This window comes from Miscanthus floridulus, chromosome 18 (assembly GCF_019320115.1).
Source record: "Miscanthus floridulus cultivar M001 chromosome 18, ASM1932011v1, whole genome shotgun sequence".
Lineage (NCBI taxonomy): Eukaryota > Viridiplantae > Streptophyta > Magnoliopsida > Poales > Poaceae > Miscanthus > Miscanthus floridulus.
In genome coordinates this window covers 92,099,868-92,109,104 of record NC_089597.1, presented here as the reverse complement: position 1 = coordinate 92,109,104, position 9,237 = coordinate 92,099,868, and positions in this window count along the sequence as shown.

Below are 9,237 nucleotides of genomic sequence, written 5' to 3'. Positions count from 1 at the left end.
TACCACTCATCTCCACCATTGATTCATCATCTTTGTGAGATTGGGAGTGAATCCAAGTGCATTGCTTGAGTGATAGCATCTAGAGGCACTTGGTGTTCATGTTTCACTATAGGATTCACTTGTTACTCTTGGTGGTTGCCGCCACCTAGATAGCTTGGAGTAGTGAGGATCGTTGAGCGGAGGAAGGTGCTTATCTCTAGCTCCGATCATGGTGATTGTGAGGGGTTCTTGACCTTTCCCTAGCAGAGAGCCAAAAGGTACTCTAGTGATTGCTTGTGGCTTATGTGATCCTCATCTTATATTGGTTGTGCGGCACATAGTTGTAGGTTTGGCGTGTGATGCCAATTAGCGCGTGAACCTCCAAGTGAGTGAATCGCCACAACAAGGACTAGCTTGCCGGCAAGCAAGTGAACCTCGGTAAAAAATCATGTGTCATCATTGTCTGAGGATTTCATTGATTATGACTGATTGGCTCCATCATCTTGTCATTGGCACACTCCTCGACACGTCGGTATAAACATCATCACCTCTCTTGTATTACATTCTTAGTGTAGCTAAGCTCTTTAGAGTAATTAGTTTTGAGAGCTAGCTTGTGTCGAGTCTAGTGATTAGTGAGGCACTTTAGTTAGTCTTTGAGAGCTCACTAAATTGGTGTAGTGACATAGCCTTTGTGTGGATAGAGACTATAGATACTAGAATTGAGATGGGTGGTTTGCATTTTTAGTAGGCTAAAGCAACATTTGCTTCGCCTCATATTTGTCTAACATCTTTGCTAAGTGTTGTTGTAGAAATTTTCAATATGCTATTCACCCCCCCTTTAGCTATTAGGACCTTTCAAGTGGTATCGGAGCCATGATCACCTTGATTTGAAGCTTAACAACCTTCGGTGTCAAAATGGCTCAAATCAACAACATGAAGAAGCCACCCCAATTTGATGGCTCCAACTATCCCTATTGGAAGGCTAAGATGACAATATATATCAAGTCAATCAATAGAAAGGTTTGGAAGGTGGTGGAGACCAAGATTGAGATTGCCAATGAGGAGGCTCCCACCGTCGCCGAAGAAGTATTGCTCCAAAACAATGACATTACTCTTAGTGCCATTCATGATGCTTTGGATGAGAGAACATTTGAGAAAATCAAGAATATTGAGATGACTCATGAGGCATGAAAGAAGTTGGAGGTATCCTTTGAGGGCACTCAAGCCATGAAGGGTGCAAAGGCATATATTCTCAAGGAGAAGTTTGCAAGCTTCAAGATGAAGGAGGATGAGAGTATGCTAGAGATGTTCCATAGGCTTCAAGTGCTTATCAATGATCTCAAAGCACTTGGAGAAGAAGTAAAGGACAAGGACTTCTCTCGTAAGTTCTTAAGATGCCTACCATCAAGATTTGGCACATTGGTCACTATTCTAGCGAGGAGTGGTTTGGACACCATGACACCTAAACCAAGTGTTGGGAGATGTGATGACCGATGACACATATAGGGATGATGATGGGAAGGAAGAAAAGGAGAAGAAGGATGACAAGAAGAAGAGTGTGGCATTCAAGGCCACACCATCCAAGGGCAAGGCTAAACAAGAATCATCAAGTGAAGATGAAGAGTTGAGCTTTGATGAGATGGATGATGAGAAGATGGCTCTCTTTGTGAAGAGATTTGGCAAGTTCATGGTGAAGAAGGGCTATCATGCTAGAAGAAAGAAGTCTTCATCTAAGAACAAGGAAGAGTCAAGAAGGTGCTTCAAGTGTGAAAGCAAGGATCATCTTGTTGCTCAATGCCCATACAATAGCGACAATGATGACTGATATCAAGAAGAGCAAGAAGAAGAATAAGAAGGAAAAGAAAGAGAAGAAGGTCAAGATGACCTTCAAGAAGAAGAAGGGTGGTTCATATGTGGTCACTTGGGATAGTGATGCTTCCTCAAGTGATGATGATGATAGTGATGATGACAAGACCACCAAGAAGAAGGCTCTTGTAAGCATTGCTATCAATGAGAAGCCTTCTCTCTTCGACACTCCATCATGCTTTATGGCTAAGGCCACTAAGGTACAAACTTGTGATGATGGATGCTGATGAGGAACATGATAATGAAAGTGAAAGTGAAAGTGACAATGATGATGAACCCACTAAAGATAAACTAATTGACATGTTAGAAGATGCTAAAGAACATTTTGATATTAAGAGAAGAGAATGCAAAGACTTATGAAAGGAACTAAAAGCCCATAAGCAAGCCTTTGATGAGCTTCAATGCATCTCATGAGAGGCTAGAGGAAGCCCATGAGAAACTTGGCAAGGCTCACAAGAAGCTTGAAAAAGCTCATTCCTCTCTACTTGATGAGCAAAATGAGAAGGAGCATGTTGTAACATGTGACAAAGGCTTAACATGTGATAGAATTGACGAAATCTTTCTATAAGCCTATCATTGTTGCTCCTACTAACCCTTCTTGTAGCATTTCCACTTCTACCTCATCTAGTAGTGATGGTTTCACTTGTGATGCCTCACTAATGGTTGAGAATGAGACCCTCAAGAAGGATGTTAATGAGCTCACTCGTGCCTTAGGCAAAGCCTATGGTGGTGAGAACCGCTTGCTTATGTGCTTGGGTAGCTAAAGAGCCTCTCTCTACAAATAGGGATTGGGCTATACTCTCAAGAAAGATAATGCGGCCTTTGCTCCTAACAAGACTAGTTTTGTGAAGAACAATGGTTAGTTTTACAGTAGTTGCAAGCAAGTTGGTCATGTAGAGCAAAAGTGCATGAACAAGAAGTCTTAAGCCAATGTATCCTTAATTAAGCTTGATTCTTTCTATGTGCTTACCAGGGGTACTAATGGTGTGAAGGCTAAGTTCATTGGTGCACCATGGATGGGGTCAAAGAAGAAAGCCATTTGGGTGCCAAAGAGCTTAGTAACTAACCTTCAAGGACCCAAGCAAGTTTAGGGTACCTAAAAAGAATTAATCTTCTTTTGTAGGTCAATTACAAAGCCAAAGGAAGGTATTAGGTTCTTGATATTAGGGTGCACTCAACACATGACCAGTGATGCAAGAATGTTCAACTCAATCAATACCAATGGCAATGATGGTTATGATAGTATCACATTTGGTGACAATAGCAAAGGAAAGGTCAAAGGGCTTGGTAAGATTGCAATATCCAATGACATGAGCATTTCTAATGTGTTGCTAGTTGAGAGCTTGAACTTCAATTTGCTATCCATGGCTCAATTGTGTGATCTTGGATTCAAATGCATATTTGGGGTAGACGATGTAGAGATCATAAGTGTAGATGGCTCTAACTTGATCTTCAAAGGCTTTAGATATGAGAATCTATACTTAGTTGATTTCAATGCTAGTGAAGCTCAATTATCAACATGCTTGTTCACTAAGTCTAGCATGGGTTGGTTATGACATAGAAGGCTTGGTCATGTTGGAATGAAATAATTGAATAGATTGGTTAAGCATGACTTGGTTATAGGCTTGAAAGATGTTGTGTTTGAAAAGGATAAGCTTTGTAGCTCTTGTCAAGCCAGCAAACAAGTTGGAAACACCCATCATAAGAAAAGCATGATGAGCACTAGCAAAGCATTTGAGTTATTGCACATGGATTTGTTTGAGCCAACACAATACACTAGCATCAGTGGAAACAAATATGGCTTTGCGATAATGGATGAGTATACAAGATACACTTGGGTATTCTTTCTAGTAGACAAGAGTGATGTGTTTGTAACATTCAAATTATTTGTCAAGGGCATTCATAATGAGTTTGAAACAACCATCAAGAGAGTTAGAAGTGATAATGGTAGTGAGTTCAAGAACACTAGAATTGATGAGTTATGTGATGAATTTGGAATTAGACATCAATTTTTGGCCAAGTACACTCCACAATCAAATGACCTTGTTGAGAGGAAGAATAGAACCTTGATTGACATAGGCAAGATCAATGTTGAGTGAGTACAATGTGAGTCAATCTTTTTGGGCTGAAGCTATCAACATGGCTTACTATTGTAGCAACCACTTATATTGTCACCCCTTGAAAGAGAAGACACCATATGAGCTCTTGAATGGTAGAAAGCCCAATATTGCATATTTTTGGGTCTTTGGTTGCAAATGCTATATCTAGAAGAAATGCACTAGATTGAGCAAGTTTGACAAGAAATGTGATGAGGGATTCTTACTTGGATACTCCACTACAAGCAAAGCATATAGAGTTTGGAACTTGGCAAGTGGTACTCTTGAGGAAGTTCATGATGTTGAATTTGATGAAACCAAGGGTTCCCAAGATAAATATGAGAACTTAGAAGAAGTTAGAGGCATTCAACTTTTAAATGCCATGAAGAACATGGATGTTGGTGAATTGAGGCCTAGGCAAATGATTGATGAAGAGGATGATCAAGTGCAAGTGCTCTCTAACTCAAATGTGCAAGTTGACACTAATCAAGCAAGTTCAAGTGGCTCTCATGATAATGTGCAAGATCAACAAGTGGCTAGTACATCATCTCAACCTAATAATCAAGCAAGTGCAAGCAATGTTCCAATATTCCAACCAACTCATATTGCAAGAGATCATTCATTAGGACACTATAATTAGGAGATATTTCTAGAGGTGTACAAACAAGATCAAGATTAGCATTATTTTGTGAATACTTCTCATTTGTGTCATTCATTGAACCAAAGAAGATAGATGAAGCATTGAAGTATGTTGATTAGGGTGAATGCAATGCATCAAGAATTAAACAACTTCACAAGAAATCAAGTATGGGAATTAGTAGAGAGACCAAAGGGACACAATGTGATTAGAACCAAATGGGTCTATAGAGACAAGCAAGATCAAGATAGGATAGTAGTAAGAAACAAAGCAAGATTGGTAGCACAAGGTTACACTCAAGTTGAAGGTCTTGACTTTGGAGAAACATATGCCCCAGTTGCTAGATTAGAAGTAGTTAGAATCTTGCTAGCCTATGCTTGTGCCCACAACATCAATCTCTTTAAAATGGATGTCAAGAGTGCATTTCTCAATGGCTACATCAATGAAGAAGTTTATGTTGAGCAACCTCTCAGTTTTGAAGATGACAAGAAGCCCAACCATGTGTACAAATTGAAGAAGGCATTGTATGGCTTGAAGCAAGCACCTAGAGCATGGTATGAGAGGTTGAGAGATTTCCTACTCTCTAAAGGGTTCATAATGGTCAAGGTTGACACCACTCTTTTCACCAAGAAGATTGGCAAAGACTTATTTATGTTGCAAATCTATGTTGATGACATCATATTTAGATCAACCAATCAAGACTTTTGTGAAGAGTTTGGCAAGATGATGGCTATTGAGTTCGAGATGTCCATGATTGGAGAGTTGAGTTACTTCCTTGGTCTTCAAATCTAGTAATTGAAGAATGGTACATTTGTGAGTCAAGGCAAGTATATCAAAGGACATGCTCAAGAAGTTTAGGCATGAAGTGATAGCAAAGTCATTAGTACACCAATGGAAACAAATGGCAATTTGGATAGTGATGCAAATGGCAACATGATGGATCAAAAGTTGCATCGGTCTATGATTGGAAGCCTACTCTATGTGACTACATCAAGGCCAGGATGTCATGTTTAGTGTGTACAAGATTCCAAGTCCTCACCAAGAGAAAGTCATTTGAAGGCTACAAAGAGAATATTGGGGTACTTGAAGCATACACAAAATGTTGGTTTGTGGTATCCCAAAGGAGCAAAGTTTGAGCTAGTTGGTTACTCCGACTTGGATTATGCGGGATACAAGGTTGAAAGAAAGAGCACCTCGGGCACATGTCAACTATTGGGAAGATCACTTGTTTTAGGTCATCAAAGAAGCAAAATAGTGTTGCATTATCAACCACCGAAGCCGAATACATATCCACCAGGTAGTTGTTATGCACAAATTCTTTGGATGAAGGTCACATTGAATGACTTTGGAATCAAGTTCAAGAAAGTGCCATTGCTATGTAACAATGAGAGTGCAATCATACTCACCAACAATCCGGTTCAACATGCAAGAGCAAAGTACATTGATGCCCACCACCATTTCATTAGAGATCATCAACAAAAAGTGGACATTTGCATTGAGAGTGTAGGCATCAAAGATCAACTTGCTGACATATTCACCAAGCCATTGGATGAGAAAAGGTTTTGCAAGCTAAGGAATGAGTTGAACATATTGGATTTCTCAAATATGTGTTGATGCACCCCCCACTTATATGACATGTCTCTCCTTCGAGCAACCAAGGTAAAAGTTGGTTGGCATGGCATACATTCCTTACTAAGGACATGTTTATTGCATCTAATCATTCCTCACGTCTTATAGGCTCTTTCACGAAATTAAAATGAATTTGATGCTTGTATGGTACCACTAGTGCTTCTATGCTTGGCTTGATCTAGTGGTAGCATATGACATGTTTGTGGGCTTGTGAACCTAGTGTTTGATCTAGAAAATGAGCTATAAGTGTTTAACTCAACATGGTACACGATAACTCTTATTTGGAGGTGTGAAGAAGCTTGTCCTTGGATCAAACCGAGTTAAATATCTTTGACAAGTGTTCTAGATTGGATCAAATTTATAAAAATGATCCTCACCCCATTGATTGACTTTGATAATCTTAACCTATCTAAAATTTGAACCTTTGTGGTCATTGATGACAAAGGGGGAGAGAAACAAAGATACAAGAGATAGGGGAAGAAGTAATCACTAAGGGGAAGAACTTTGACATAGGGGGAGATATGACAAAGTAAGGGGATCAATTAAAATTTGAGCACACAAGTAGGGGGAGCAAGCTCATGAACTTGAATGTTGCATTTGAATGTGCATTTCATATGTTTGCTTGCATGGCACAAGTTTTTAATTTAAAATTCCATGTTTGTGTGGTGTATGCTAGTTGTAGGGTTGAATGATGAAATGAAAAACTAGCATGCATAGGTTGAGTAACTATACTTGTGTTTGTATTGTGAAAAACTAGACCCTTGCTTCTAATGTTGATCTCATGGGGTATTCTAGTTTTTTGTGTATGTCTAGTTACTAATGGTGCTAAGGATGGTATATTGGTGCAATTCTATTGGTATCATGCTTCAAAGGTCCATGTCTTATACCTTGGCATCATTTGGTAGACATTGCCCTCCCAAATTCCAATCCATGCATATGTGCAAGCTTCAATCAAAACTCTTAGCACATATGCAGGGGGAGCTAATGCTACCATTTGGGATTCATGAAACTTGTCCATATCCTTTTACACATTGTAAATATCCTTGGGCAAGCAACATGGATTCAAATGAATTTCAATTCATATCTTTGTGAAAGGGTTGTCATCAATTACTAAAAAGGGGGAGATTGAAAGCTCTAGTTTCATTTTGGTAAATTGATGAAACCCTAAGTGCTAACCTAATTCATCAAAGTGATTATGAGATAGGTAGCACTATTCCAAGTGGTGAAGCAATGGTGAAGATCATGATGTGATGATGGTGTGGACATGATGATCAAGTGCTTGGACTTGGAAAAGAAGAGAGAGAAAAATAAAAAAGCTCAAGGCAAAGGTGAAATTCCATAGGGGCTTTTTGGTTTAGTGATCGAGACACTTAGCGAGTGTGATCACATTTAGGATTGATAGCCGTACTATTAAAGAGGGGAGAAACTCGTATTGAAATGCGGTTATCATAGTGCCACTAGATGTTCTAACTCATTGCATATGCATTTAGATCTAGTGGAGTGCTAACACCCTTAAAAATGTTTGTGAAAATATGCTAACACACGTGCACAAGGTGAAACACTTGGTGGTTTGCATATTTGAGCAAGGGTGGAGAAGTTGGTGAAGTGAAGGAGGTGTTTTTCACTATCAAACAGTAACCGGACGCTGAGTTCAAAGTGACCGAACTCAGGGTTCCAGCGTCCGATCAATTATAAACAAAGGAGGCGCGCTCAGGGGTGTCTGGCCTATGACCGGACTTAGCATAGTGATTGTGACCAGATGCGTAGGGCCTACGTTCGGTCACAACTAACATACGCTGACATAACAGCGAGCAGAGAGGAGAAGGGCAAGCAGACACAGCGGCGCGTCCGGTCATGATGGACCTGATGTGTCAGGTTGCTATTTTGCCGCTTAGGGAACTCTCTGGAAATGACCTAACGCTGGGAGGCCGAGCTGATCGGTGCATCCGATCATCAGTTGGAGGTGCGCGGTGCTGTGAGCACCTGACGTGGCACTGGTGAGTCGGGTTGCTCTCGAGCGCGTCCGGTTGCGACTTAACACATGGCGTGAGGCTAACTAGCCATTAAGATTAGGCAATCAACATTGAAATGTGGGGACATGTGGACGATGTTAGGTGACAGGACGCTGAGGTGTGCATCCGATCATTTTGATCGGTGCGTCTGGTCAGCACGTGACAGGCAGCAGTGAGGAGCCCAATGGCTCTATTTTGTAGGGGCTTCTATTTAAGCCTCATGGCTGGCTCAAGCTCACTCTTTGGGCCATTTGCATTGACATAGCAACCTTGTGTGCTTAGGCAAAGCCCTACCACTCATCTCCACCATTGATTCATCATCTTTGTGAGATTGGGAGTGAATCCAAGTGCATTGCTTGAGTGATAGCATCTAGAGGCACTTGGTGTTCGTGTTTCACTGCGGGATTCACTTGTTACTCTTGGTGGTTGTCACCACCAAGACAACTTGGAGTAGCGAGGATCGTTGAGCGGAGGAAGGTGCTTATCTCTAGCTCTGATCGTGGTGATTGTGAGGGGTTCTTGACCTTTCCCCAGTGGAGAGCCAAAAGGTACTCTAGTGGATTGCTTGTGGCTTTGTGTGATCCTCATCTTGTGTTGGTTGTTCGGCACCCAGTTGAGGGTTTGGCGTGTGATGCCAATTAGTGTGTGAACCTCCAGGTGAGCGAATCACCACAATGAGGACTAGCTTGCCGGCAAGCAAGTGAACCTCGATAAAAAATTATATGTCATCATTGTCCGAGGATTTCATTGATTGTGATTGATTGGGTCCATCATCTTGTGATTGGCACACTCCTCGACACTTTGGTATAAACATCATCACCTCTCTTGTATTACATTCTTAGTGCAGCTAAGCTCTTTAAAGTAATTAGTTTTGAGAGCTAGCTTGTGTCGGGTCTAGTGATTAGTGAGGCTCTTTATTTAGTCTTTGAGAGCTCACTAACTTAGTGTAGTGACATAGCCTTTGTGTGGATAGAGACTATAGATACTAGAATTGTGATAGGTTGTAACACCCTAAAAT